At 48.2% G+C, this 13666-nt stretch overlaps 1 long non-coding RNA gene across 1 annotated transcript in view; it reads right to left on the reverse strand.

Moving 5' to 3' along the window:
• Positions 1-4547: 4547 nt before the first annotated feature.
• Positions 4548-13666, reverse strand: part of LOC108348510 (uncharacterized) — a 34869-nt gene continuing 25750 nt past the window's right edge. The window contains exons 2-4 of the long non-coding RNA XR_015642000.1: positions 10040-10136; positions 5128-5285; positions 4548-4819 (exon numbers count right to left, since the gene is read on the reverse strand). This is a non-coding gene — a long non-coding RNA (uncharacterized LOC108348510). The remainder of the gene's footprint in view (positions 4820-5127; positions 5286-10039; positions 10137-13666) is intronic.

Consider the following 13666-nt stretch of genomic DNA (forward strand, 5'->3'; position numbering starts at 1 on the left):
TTTAAGACAACATAATCTAGCCTGTGGCCCAGTTGCTGCTCTCTGTTCTCAGTCAAATTCACAGTAAGGGAGAGCCGGAAGCTGCAGCTCTGTAGTTTGGTGATCAAGGGAGCCTAAGCTTAAAGTTATGAACCAAGCACATGTAATATCACAGATATTGACACCATGGAGGAGAAAACTCCTGTTCTCACTCGAGAACAACAAAACAGCATCTCCAAAGACAGTAGCTTATTAATAGGCAAATCTATTTAACAGGTGAGATTCCAAACTGAGAATTCTACTGCAAGGGTTTGCTGCTCCAATATAACTGCCTTGGGAACTCTCCTCCCAAAGGCATTGTGATAGGGGGCCAGGCTGCATCTTGAGCTGGCAGAAGAGCTTGCTTCCATCCACGTGCCGATAGCTTTCCAGGCAAAACCAAAGAGTTGTAAGATCAAGTAAGGAGTGAGATGTTCCCCCAAAGAACACTACAGGCCCTGAATGGAGCCAACCCAAGAGGTCACATAGGCTCCAAGCAACAGAGTTTGAGGAACAGGAGTATCCAAACCTGCTGGAGCCCAGGTGATGTCATCAAGAGCCCGAGGTGCCAGACATGGTGCTACAGGGTTTAGTGTTTGCCCCCCTGAGTTTCTGTCTCACTTTAGGTGGCGCTTTCTTTGCTATTCCTTTGTGTCTTTCCTTTAAAATGGAAATGTTCTACAGGGGCTCTTAGTTAACTGTTAAATCGGTCTAACAGGAGACTCCGAAATTTGATTTTTTTTCTGAACAGTATCAGAACTATTAGTACTTAAGTTACTCTTATAGATAAAGTAAATATATCTTGAATTATGCGATGGCCATGAGTCATTGAAGACTAAGGGTGGTCTCTTATGGTTTGAAAGATATCTGTAGTGTTATCAAGTTAACAAGGGATGGACCTATGGTGGTCAGTCCTCACCATCAACTTAACTTGTTCAAAATCATCTAGAAGACACATCTCTGCATATGTCTGTGTAGGTATTTCCAGAGTGGTTCAAGAGGGAAACCTTCCATGAATGCGCCTGCCATCATCTCAGAGGCTGGAATCTTGGACAGATGTGAAAAAAGAGAAAGCCAGTGGAGCCCAGGTATTCCTCTCGACCAAGAAGTGAGCGGCTGCCTCATTCTGGCTCCCGTGTTCTCTGCTATGATGGGCTACACCCATAAACCATGAGCTAAGACGACTTCCCCCCACCCAAGTTACTTTTTGTTAGATTATGTGGCCACAACAATGACAAAAATACCCAATGTCCATTTATGGTGCAGATTCTCTTGAAAAATGCATTTGGGGATGGGGGATTTAGCTCAGTGGTAGCCCTGGGTTTGGTCCCCAGCTCTGAAAAAAAAAAAAGAATTTAAAAAAAATGCATTTGTGCACACACGTGGACCTATTACCACAGAGAGAAAAAGATGCAAGCTTAGGTTACAAACAACAAAAACGTAGGTGTGTTGGGGGGCAAAGTTGATTGAAACCTCTTTTATCCATCAGCTTCAAATGACAGAAGGTCTCCCAAGCAGTTGAGTGAAAACATTACGGGCCACCTACGTGACGTTTTGACTTCTGAGTCCTGGCTTCTCCTGGGAAAGATTCCCACCAAATGTCTTTGGATGTAGCTGGGGAAATGCCACTTCAGTGAGTTTCTCGGTTAAGTCTCAAAATCAGGTGACCTGTAGCATGAGCAGTGTCTCAGTGGTTATGAGAATGTCATGCTCTTCCAAAGGACCTGAGCTGAGAGCCCAGCACCCACGGAAGGTAACCCACAAGCACCTCTAGCTCCAGGGAATCTGACGAGCTCTTCCAGCCTCTCAAGTGAAGCACTCCCCCTACACACACATGAATAAAAATAAAACCCGTCTTTAAAAAAAAGATTAGACAGTTTTGAGGGAACACGGGATAGCCCAACCTTCCAATTCCACAATGATCCATGATATACTCAGCCACAGAAGGGATTTGTCCGAAATTACCAGTGCATCATGGGTAAAGTCAATGGTGACATCAGGCCTTGCATCCCAGCATGCGCACATCCTGTGTTGCTCAAGGGCGGACTGACCCCGGGAGAGCAATGTGTCCCACCAGCCTGGGAGAATTCTACCCTTCACATAGCTGCAGGAGGCCCTTCCCATCCATGCTGTCTTCCTGGTCCTCACATCCACCCCATTGCTAACCCACTCTCTCTTGCAGACACAGAGGCAGGGTCCCTGACCATTCCTTCTGCCTGGAGAATGGAGCAGGAGATAATATTTTTGGCTCTGGCCTACCCAGTAACACCACCTTCCTCTCCAGCGTTCATTAAAACAGCTGTCTCACAAGCACTGGGGAGCTAGGGACCAGGAGGGGGGCGCTGTGAAGAGAAAGCATGCAAAGCCATTCCTCGCTCTTGACACCTGATATGTCTGGCTGCCATTCAACCCCGGCGAGTCTCCGGTATCACCGTACCTGCCTTTTCCACACATACTTAACTGTGTTTTCAAAAGTGGCAAATCATGCCCCCATAGAAAACAACCAACTTAGTTCCGAGACAAATTGAACCGAGTTCTCTAGGCATCTTTTCACTTACTAACGCCAAGACTGCCGCATATCGGGGGCGCAAATCTCCATGCGCCTTGTGACCACAAACAGGGGTGCCGCAGAAAGTACACACCCCGAATTATGTCTTTAAGTGTTCATTGGAGACACTTGTAATCATGGTTTATTACTGGTCTCCTCCCCAGCATAATGAACTTTGATGAAATAATGAAACAGCTCTGGCGCCTAGGCAGTCGGGCTGGCAGCCTCTCCAGCTAAGACCTCCCCTGAGTACAATAGCCCCAGAACTGCGCCCAGCTCCCGTGGCAGAGGGTCAGGAAAGCTGGCACCAGCCCTCGGCTTCCCACCTCCCAGTTGCCAGCCCTGACCCCCTGAGTCCCAGAGATGCCACGGCCAATGGGAAATTGGAACTAAACCAAGAGATCTTGGGACTCGAGGATCATACAGCAGGAAAGAGAGAGGAGGGCGGAAATGGGTAGGACCCTCTCTTAGCACCCGCTGCCGTCCAGATCGGGAAACTGAGACACACGATCTGGAAACGACCTCACCAACAATACACGGTGGTAGAGAAAGGACTGGAAGCCGCTTTTTTCATCCATGGTTTTCCCGTGGTTTCTGCAGGGGTTCTTATAACCCTGCCGATTTAGCCTTTAAACAGTAGATACCTACCCTGGACACCAGGGGATCTGCTGGCAAAGCCACCTTCCTTTACTCTTCCAGTAATCCTGAAGACATAGTAGGTGTGGGGGTGGGGTGGGAAGGGTGGTGTCACTGGAGTTTGAAGTTGGTATTTCTCGCTGCAACTTCAAGTATGGGGTCAGCCTGCATCAGACTTCCATGGAGCACAACTCCCAGTGTTGGGATCACAGCCAGTCCTTCCGAGCAGCCATGATTGAGAGTGGAAAGGCCAACTCCAGCATTCTGACATGCAATGCCTTTCTGCAGAGGGCCTCCTCTACTAGCAACTTCCGCCATGAGCCAGTCCAGCCCAGGTGCTGTGCCCTGCAAAACTGGAAATATCCCCACCCTGCAGTCAAAGAAACTGAGACCAGACGTGATTAGTAACTTCAAGTGTGAGCTTGTTCGTTCTGTGTGTTTCCTTTCTCCCTGAGCTCCTCTTCCCCTCAGCATGTGCATGAGGTTGGGGGAGCCAGAAGACGGCGCCTCAGTAGCAATGATTATGTTTTCTGAAAATTTGTTTACGGACTTTGAGGAATAGCATTTGGGGTGAATTTAAATGCATAAATAGAGAAACGGCACCCCCTACATCTCCTCTGGTAGAACTGGCTTTGGGTGACATTACATGCAGGTTATTTTTAAATGTGCTGTAAGCCGTGTGCTGATGCTTTTACGGTAACTCACAGAGGTTTCTTTTCCATTATACTCTGTTCTGTGTGAATGTGCCATTCAGCGACGTTTTGGGAAATACATGACGCCATGCCCCTTCCCGTGACGCCTCCCTCTAGGAAACATGAACACCATGCCTCTCTCCTTGTCATTCATCGTTAGTGCCCTGCTCTGTGCAAACCCCAAGCTGGTTTTCATATCTGCGGGTTTGTTGTGTGAAGACATCCCACATGTCGTGTGAATTGGAGTTGTCACTTGTGTCTGACATCTTTCCTTGACCCAGATATTTTGGATAAACCCCCTGCCCCTTGAGCATCTGTGTCTGTGACCCATCCCTTTTCTTGCTGTGTCACACCTTGTGTGTGTGGATTTAGCCGCACAGGGAGGAAGACGGCCTCTGAAAGACCTCCCTAAGGACCTCACCACTGACACACTAATACCCAGTTCAACTGTTAGTCAGAAGATGGGACCATGGGAATCGTTTTTCCATTCCCGCTCTATTTTCTGACGGTAGAGACTATCCAAGGAAGATTTATTTCTGCTCATGGTTCTGCTACCGAGAGTCCAGGAGCTTGGGCGGGGCTCTGCCCACGGGGCTGGACCTCACGCTCCGTTATAACATAGCACGAAGTTAGAAAAGCAACAGGTGAGGTGGGAAGAGACAAATGCCAAAGCGGCTTTACTGCATGGTGGTCAGGTGTTGGGGCAACTAACCGCACGTCCTGACAGAAGTATACTGGTCGGTCGTCATGACTAAATCACTTCCCAAAAGTGCCACCGCTGAACATCTCCAGAACGGAAGGAATGATTCAGCATCAGAAGTTCAGAAGGAACTCAGGAGCGGATGTACTCGTGGGGAACCAAACCACAGCAGCTTGTCAATGCTGGTGGCGGAACGAGAGCTGCGTTGTGGTCTGGACTTGTGACCTAGTGAGACAGGACATTGCTGCAACTCTAAGAACGTGCATCTTCCTCTGTGATGTGTAGGGACCAAGCACGGGGCCTCCCTCAGCTTAGAGAGGATGCTGACCACTGTCTCAGTCTCTCCACACTGGACTTGCCCCACTTGCTAACCAATGACTTTCACTAACAGCCTCCCAGCTCAGTTTCCACCATTGCCCCATATGACCCAAGACTGACCGCAGAAGAGCAAACGTGAAGATTCCCCGCACCCTTAATTATACAAAGGGAATGATAGTCGGAAAATGAGGGGTTTGATTTTAGCATGTTCTTACCAAAATTCCTTATTGAATGTTTCCAAAGTGGGCCGTCCATGAGGAGACACATGGGATGAAGGTAGCATCTAGCACTTCCACTGTTATTTCATGGCAGCCCGCTACTCCGGTTTGTGGTCCATACCTCCCATGGGGAGCCTGAGGCCAGGGGAGACTTCCTATAACAAAGTAGACATATCTGTGTAAGCAGGGCACTGGACCAGGCAGGGATGGACAGAAAGATGGCCAAGTCTGAGCGTAGTAAAGCTGTGGTTTCTCTTGAGTGTCTTTGCTCCTCAGTTGGCTGAGCCCATAGCGGTGGAACAGTTGTTATGTCTGATGATGGTGCTGCTTCCTTACTGTGCTTTTGAGTTTGAAGCTCCCTTGGATCTCTAGTGAAATTGCTTTACGGGTATCAGGCATCCTCTAGTGTGTATCTAACATAGAACGCAAATGGCTCTACCAACCTCCTGAGCCCATGACCCCTGGCCTGTGTCACTCCAGACCCCAGCTACCTTGCTGTCCTACAGACCTCTGTGTGTGCACCTGGGGCCTGTACACCTGCAGTTCCTGCTCCTGCCACTCCCCACAGTTCAGCCTCCCTGCAGGGAGGGAACAAAAACACCCTTAAAATCCCATCTGTATTAAACTGGCATAAATGATTCCCCTACCATCGTGCCCTCATCGTGTGGTGTACCAGCCCTTTGCACGGTCTCCATGGTATCGAGCATTCGGCAATTGGTCTGCATCTATTTCTGTCGATACAAATTTGTTTTCAAATACAAAAGACCTCTTTACCCAGGTTTCAAGGTATTTATAGTCAAACATATCCCCTTACAATGTATGGAAGTGAGTTTTAAGGAAGAGAGGAAACACGTCTACATAACATTGATAGGGTTGCTACGATAATTCTGTCTCACTATTACGTTGTTCATTTATGTATCTGGCTTACAAATAAACATCATTGTAGGTGTACATGTATGGGGAAGAATGTGACTCCCCCCCCCCCCCCGTTGGGTCCTGTCTATCGCTCCGGCATCTCCTGTTGGTGTTGGGTCTCATGCCAGGTGGAAGGAGCTGTTATAATGCAGTGGTCAGTCATTTTCTGAGAGACTCCGGAAGAGATAGCAAATACCAGGAAGCCATGTTGGAAGCCATCCTTCACCCTCTGTGAAGAATCCTGAATACTTGGAGGCAGAAGTAAGCCTACATCTTACACAGAGGATATAAGGTCCCCAAAGGGCCAGCGGAGGTCAGGACTGAAAGCCAACACTCCTGGTATCACACAAGGACCCCTAAAAATCTGTCTCTTATAAACTCATAAGTACAATGGACTGGAAACGAAACCATGTTGACTTTCTCTGAGTTATCAGCAGAGGGGATCTTACCCTGTGCCTGAATGCCTGGTCCCTGGGAACAATCCCGCTGTGGAAGAGCATCGATGGAGTCTGAGATTAGGGCTGGTTCTGCCTGCTGCCCTTTCACAATGGCAGCGGGTAACTGACCCAAGGCTTGGTGGCACATCCGATCAAATGGACGATGTACAGAGAGGATGACATCAGAGTGGGGAGGGCTGAGGGCCGAGCCTCCACCAGAAGAAAGGACATTAGAAAGATGCCCAGGTATGCTCATGTTTAAGAAGACAATATAATTGTGTGTGCTTGACCAGTGTGTGTGTGTGTGTGTGTGTGTGTGTGTGTGTGTGTGTGTGTGTGAGAGAGAGAGAGAGAGAGAGAGAGAGAGAGAGAGAGAGAGAGATTCCAAGGAAACTGAGGCCAAACAAAGGAACTGACTGCCCTGTGGATCCTGGTCCCTGGTCCCAGAAGACAACAGAATGATCCATTCTGGGATCATCTGTCTGCTATTTTTCATTTCCAAGCGTCAGCCCATGTTTTTACCTCTGCAAATAGAACTGTGTTTAGCCTTGTGCCTGCAGGCTGGACACTGATGCCTTTCATACCTGGACCCAGGAGGCACAGTCAGAGCAGGGGGCAGTGTACATGGCCAATAGAGAGTCTGCACTGAAGCCTTGGAGAAGAAGGACAGCAGGAACTAAGGGGGCCGCTGTTGCTCTGTGCTCGGTGAACATGGGGTAGCCTTCCACAATGACAGAACTTAAGATTTAGAAGAGAGAGATAGTTTTATTAAGAAAAAATGTTTTCCTCTTCTTTTTAACCTTTACAGAGTCAAATATGTAACATGGGTTTTCCACAGTCCTCTGACAGCTATGCTCACAGTGTAACCCACAGTTACATTGTAACTGGTAATGACTGAAGTCAGAACAAAGACTTAACGTGGGTCTTCTGTGTCCTTTTTCTGTGTGATATTTTTTCCCAATGTGCCTCATGGTATACTTGTGTGTGTGTCGGTAGTCATGATCTACTGAGGAGCCAGAACTGAGAGGGGTGTGGCCTCTCCTTCCACTGCTGTGTAAAGTCCACCATGGACACCGACTCCCTCATACCTCAGTCCCCAGAGGCACAGTGTCTTGGTCATGCCATTTTCTCCATTCAAGAGCTGTACAGTCTCAGGCCCTGAATGGTCTACTGACAAGCACAAGGCAATGAGGGTTTGACAGGCAGAGCAGCAGTCCTTCTCCGACTCAGTCACCCGTATTTGTGGGTTGCTACCATGGAACCCACGTGGTGCGTGCTTTACACATATGAAATATGGAAGAACAGGGAATCCTGGAGGGTCATACCCGTGTCCCAGTCTCTTGTCTCCACGGAGAGAAGACTGTGGTTAGAGTCCCTATAATGAGGCCTAAGGGGTCTGAATCTGACTGACCGTCATAGAAGTTCTCACAGCCACCTCCACACCTATAAGGGCTTTACATAGCAGCCGATGCCCTCATTAGTGACAATCCTTGTCTTCAAATATTCTATCGCTGTAATGAAATACCCCAGACTGGGTGACTTAGAGACAATAGCATATACATTTAGTTATTAGTCCATGACGCTGAGGTTAAGCATCTGCTGAGCATCTGGCACGAGCGTCGTGTTGTAGGGCAACACTGCATATGGGACCTCATGCTGAGACAGAACTGAGATATCCCGACTGTCTCTCTATCATCTTCTAAAAATGCTGATGTCACCATGGACATCTCATGACCTCATCGACGCCCATTCAACCCCTAAAACCTTCACTTCCAATCCATGTTCAGAACTGTCATCAAAAGGGAAGTTGACACAGATTACATCACAGATCCCTGGCCTCTTGCATCCAACCTTGCTTCCTGCCTCTCCAAGCACGTTGACTGCAAGGCGTCTCCTGTTAAACTTTCTGTCTGCTTTCCAGGAACTAATCCCAAGCCAGTGAGTGCATCTGTGTGGGAAAGAGTAAGCCCCGAGCTTGCCTAGTTTAAGGCCCTTCCGGAATGCCCACTGTCCTCTGAAAGAACAACCAGAACCAAAGAGATAAATCCCTAAAGGACACTGAAAGTGTCTCGTCCCATAGCCTCTCCGAGAAGGACTCTCTCCCTGCTAGGCCCACGTAAAGGTGACACCAGACTATAAAATATAAGAGTTGGGGCTGGGGATTTAGCTCAGTGGTAGAGCGCTTACCTAGGAAGCACAAGGCCCTGGGTTTGGTCCCCAGCTCCGGAAAAAAAAAAAAAAAAAAAAAAAAAAAAAAGAGTCATCACGGTGAGGAGAGGCCCTGGGGCCACCCTTGTCCTTGCAGCACCCAGGAAAAAAACAGAGCTCCCTTTGGAGGCTTTCCTAGAATCTGTTTATTTCTTCGCTCGTGTGGTGGGTGTGAGTGTGCACATGCACGTGGTGGACAGCTAACCACCAGGACTCCATTTCCTCCTTCTACCATGTGGGCTCCAAGTATTGAACTCGGGCGGTCAGGTTCTGCAGCAAGTCCCATTCCCTGCCGAGCCATCTTGCTGGCCCTGGAGGCAATTTAATAACAAATTTTTGTTTAACCTCCTTTGCGACCCAGAGAATAAACACGATTCTGAAATTTACCCAACTTCTGTTTATCTAAGGAGCATTTGCCTATCTGGTGCTTGCATGGGACCAAGGTGTAGTTACTTCCCTGTAAGTATCAGCCCGTGAGATTTGCCGGCCGTGTTTCAATTATGGAAAGATGGTTTTGGTTTGCTTTTCACTTTCTGACAGGTGGCGGCAGGCAGCCAATACAACGTGAGCGTCTGCACGTTGGTCATCCAAGTTGCGGAACTGTGTGGCAGGTACTGTGGACAAGCTATGCGTCTCTGCGGAGCCCCTGTGAGTGGAGGCCTGCTGTAGGCACACTAGACTTCCCAGGGTCAGGGGGAAACTGCTGCATTTCCTTCCTCCTACGTCACACCATGCACCACACCTCCTAGGAGCCAGCCACGTCAGAAAAGAGTGTTAATAAATCTGAGCTGGACAAGAACAGCTTGTCACTGTTCTGAGACAACACAGTAACTATACATGCATGTTCCCTCTGTGTTCAGTGCTAGGAGTAATCCAGAGTTTCTCTAAATCGCACACAGGAGGCTGTGCATATGCTGTATGTAAGCCAATAACCGGCTTGCTGCTTTACAGAAGGGACCTCCGCATTGGTGGAGGCTGGAACCAGATGGATACCAATGGGATAATATTATATGATTATATAATAGTTCGGTCATATATATATATGAAAATTAATTTGCCTGAACCTTTTTATCTTTCTTATTTTTGTGAACATGTTTATTTATTTAAAAAATACCATAGAGGAAGTTTTGGATCCAAAAAAAAAAACACAGAGCCGTGAAAGAAAAGGAGTTGGAGTTGGATCAGAGAAAAAAGGGAGACACCATTGGCTGCAGAGGGAGCAGGGTAGCAAGCTGTTTAGTGTCGCTAATTAAAAAAAAAAACAAAAAAACAAGCCTACAAAGGAGTTTATATCAAAGCATAAATGCAAATTCTGAGACATGTCACGTGACCAAGGGATGGCCCAGTACCTGGTAGACACGGCTGTCAGGGGAGAAGCTGGCTTTGCACGGTTCTGGCAGTGTGGCCCTGCCTCCCTCCTGCTACAGAACAGCAGTCAAGGAAGCCCTGTGGAAAAAGATCGGAGATTCGAGGTCATTCCTGGCTACACAGTCTAAGGCTAGCCTTGGATATACCAGACAATGAATCCTTGTCAAAAAGCAGGGAGGAAGGGTGGCTGGAGGGATGGCGCTGCTGTTGAGAACACTTGCTGCTTTTCCAGAGGACCAGAGTTTGATTCCCGGCATCTCTGTGTGACAGCTCACAACCTCCTGTAACTCCGGCTCCAGAGGGTCCGACACCTCTTGGCTCCACAGGAATCTGCAGTCATGCACGCAAGCGCTCGCGCACGCACACACACACACACACACACACACACACACACACACACAGAGAGAGAGAGAGAGAGAGATATGCATGCATGCACACAAACACAGTTTTAAAATAATAAATCTTTTCTTAAAAGAAGGTCCCTCACGGGGGTTAAAAGGTGGGACAAGGACTGAACTAACCCTTACGTGCCAGCAGACCTCTGGGGAACCTGTGGGAGCCACACTGCTTTCCGAGTTATCAAATGTTTACACTTGGGGTAATACCACACATGTAATTAACTGAGCATATAAAATGAATCTCTCTGCAGCGGCATGATAGCTGGTGCCGAATCCTATTAAACACATTTAATTAAAAGTGCATTAAGCCTTCAAGCTTCTGAACACACCCTGCCCTCTTCAAAGCTGCTCCCTCCATTAAAACCTTCCCCACTATTAACTGTGAGTCAGCTTGTGACCCCTTTGGGCATGACCCAGTGAGGTGAAGTACCTCTTAAACACCAGTGTATCACAGGCACTAATGGATTTAAATCAGGGAGATTAATTCTATTCATTTGGCTCCTTGTTTCAGAAACAACTGTCACACTGAGCTTTAATTGACGAAGATGGTCGGAGGCCTTGGGAGATGAGAGACTCAGGAGGCTGGTGTGTAGCCAACATCAATTATTCGGCCTACTGTGCAGTGGGGACGAGGGTGAATCAAATCCAGACGACCCAGTGCCTCTTGTTTACCATTAGCGCCTTGCTTCTCCATCAGTCAAGCTTCCATAGACCCAGGAGAGGGTGAGAAGCTACAGCAGGACTGTCGTCTGGCTTCAGAGCTCGGCTTTTCCACCCTGAGCACCCCGCTCCCTACAAGTGGGGCCCTTATACAGCTATTTTTCCTTCATCCTTCCAAAGTCTGACTAAGAAGAGAAGAGACGTGACCAAGAGTCTCTGGGAAGGAAAAGTAAAATCCCACCTTGTGAAGCAGCAGCCCGGGCGTGAATAAGCTTGCCCAAGCTTCATAACCTGGTTGACCCCTCCCACAATCCCATCTCTCCCACAGGTATCATTCCCGTGTGGGGTTCTAACACACAGGAAGTCCTGGGTCACCTTTAGGCACATTGCTTAATCGGAGGTGAAGTAGGCCAAAGGAGCCTCCTGTTGAAGTGGTGCAGGAGAGAGCGTGTCTTAGAGTGGCAGGAGATGTAGCAGTCAGTATGACTGCTAGTGCCACAGAGAGCCAGTGAAGCATCCCACCACCGCCTGCTGGAGATCTCCCCGCAACTGCTTCCCCAGTGCCCACCTCCCACCCCCACGGTCAACCTTGTGGGGTGTGGCTGGCCAAGTCCATGCCATGATATAGCTCGGCGATCAGCATCTTTGATCTCGGAGTATTCAAACAGTGGCCCCATATTTTCATTTTGCACTGGCCTCAAGCAAGCTATGGACCCAGGCCTGGCTCTCAGTAAGCCCAGAGTGTAACTCCTGCCCGCCTTCACCAAAGTAGTAGTGGGAGGCTCATGATTCTTTTCAGAGTCTGCACCTTAGCAGAAAGCCTTTTCCAGCAGCTCTTTATTTTAGCTTATACCAGCAAGCTGTTTGTGTGTGTGTGTGTGTGTGTGTGTGTGTGTGTGTGTGTGTGTGTGTGTGTGTGTGTGTGTAATAAAGCACCCAGCAGACACTGGATAAATGACAGGTGTCAGGAGTCAGGGACATCCATAGGACCCTTGAAAACTGTGTAAACTCCTGAATCAAGCTTTTTAGCAGCCCAGCATGACATATATGACAAATACATACTCCAGAAAAGCAACCTCCAAACCCCATTCTTTTAAAATAAATTTAGATTTCTTTGTTATTTTGTGTGTATTTTGTTCTTTCTCCATGGGTGTGTGTACCATGGGTGTGCCCGATGCCTACCAAGGTCAAAAGAGGTGAATGGATCCCCTGGGACTGGAGATACTGACACTCATGAGCTGCTCTTTTGGTGCTTGGATGGGCACCTGGGTCCTCTGCAAGAACAAGTTCTCATCACCGCTGAGCCATCTCTCCATCCTCCAAGCTCTGTTCTGCAGAGCACTTGTCTCCAGCCGTCAGAAGCATTTCCAGGGTGACAGCCACTCATTGAACCTTGTTCATTGCTTCTTACTAAGCCCCAGTGAGCACATCACAGGCAAGGTTCTAAAAGTGTCCCGCAGTGAAGAATGTGTTTGTGAGACCCCATTCTCAGGCCTTGAGACACTTGGGAGACAGTAATATAGTGATGTTTCTGGCCTTAATACACTGGAGGCGAACTCGAAGGAAAGGGACCAAGGGATATTGCTGGGGACATCTAGGTATTTGATGGTGAAGGAGCGTCATTATATAAATATGTCTCAGGAACTGCTTGCAGGGCTAGGCCAACCTCCTTCATATGTCTCCTTCTTTTTCACTGGTTATATTATGAAATACAGTAAGCCCATGGCTCATGGTACTGTGTTAATCCTCCTAGGCTAGACGAAACAGCGGGCATGTCTTACCACTGTCTAGAAAGTAAGGAATGGAGAGGGTGGGAGAGAAAGGGATTCTGGGAACTTAACTAATGCTTATAAACAACCGAAAAATGCTGAACAAATTAGTCAAATATCAAGAGATAGAGCGACTATGTTGGGGTAAGGTGTGAGTCGCGCTTGTGGTTAGACAGATGCAAGTCAGCTGCAAAGATTAACCTGATTCTACCATGTGCTGCCTGAAATAATGGGGGAGACACTTGGACAGAGAAGTAGAGGGGTCCTCTTGCTCCAAACACGTAGTCATGGACTTTGACCGTGAAGGACTGACAGGTCTTTGTAAAGGAAAGGAAGTCTCACATTCTAAGAGCCAAAAAGGTTTTGGTGGTAGGCCTACAGAGGACTTTGGAGTTTGGAAGGACTTGTGGTCAGGGACAAACAAGGGGGGGGAGCGGTCCTCATTTATAAATGCAACCTCATTGCTTTACATAGATTGGCATTCATGTTCTGCCCCAGTCTTCTGAGCATCCAGAACTTACGGGCAACTACTTCAAGCAAGCCTCTGAAGCCCTCCCTCTTCCTAAGACTCCCTGGCTATGGAACAGGCCTGGGTTCCAGCACAGCCCCCAGAGGATGATGTTAGGAGCTAAAGCAAACATCCCGCTGACATGCTACAGGCTCTGGAGCAGGCTCTCAACAGCTCCTAGTGAGGCAAGGCTTCAAGTGCCCAGTCTACATTCATCTGTTAATGTGACTTGTGCTGGCCTCCTTCCCTTCTGCACCCCTCAACCATGCCTTC

This window comes from Rattus norvegicus, chromosome 17 (genome assembly GCF_021556685.1).
Source record: "Rattus norvegicus strain SHRSP/BbbUtx chromosome 17, alternate assembly SHRSP_T2T, whole genome shotgun sequence".
In the NCBI taxonomy this organism is placed as follows: domain Eukaryota; kingdom Metazoa; phylum Chordata; class Mammalia; order Rodentia; family Muridae; genus Rattus; species Rattus norvegicus.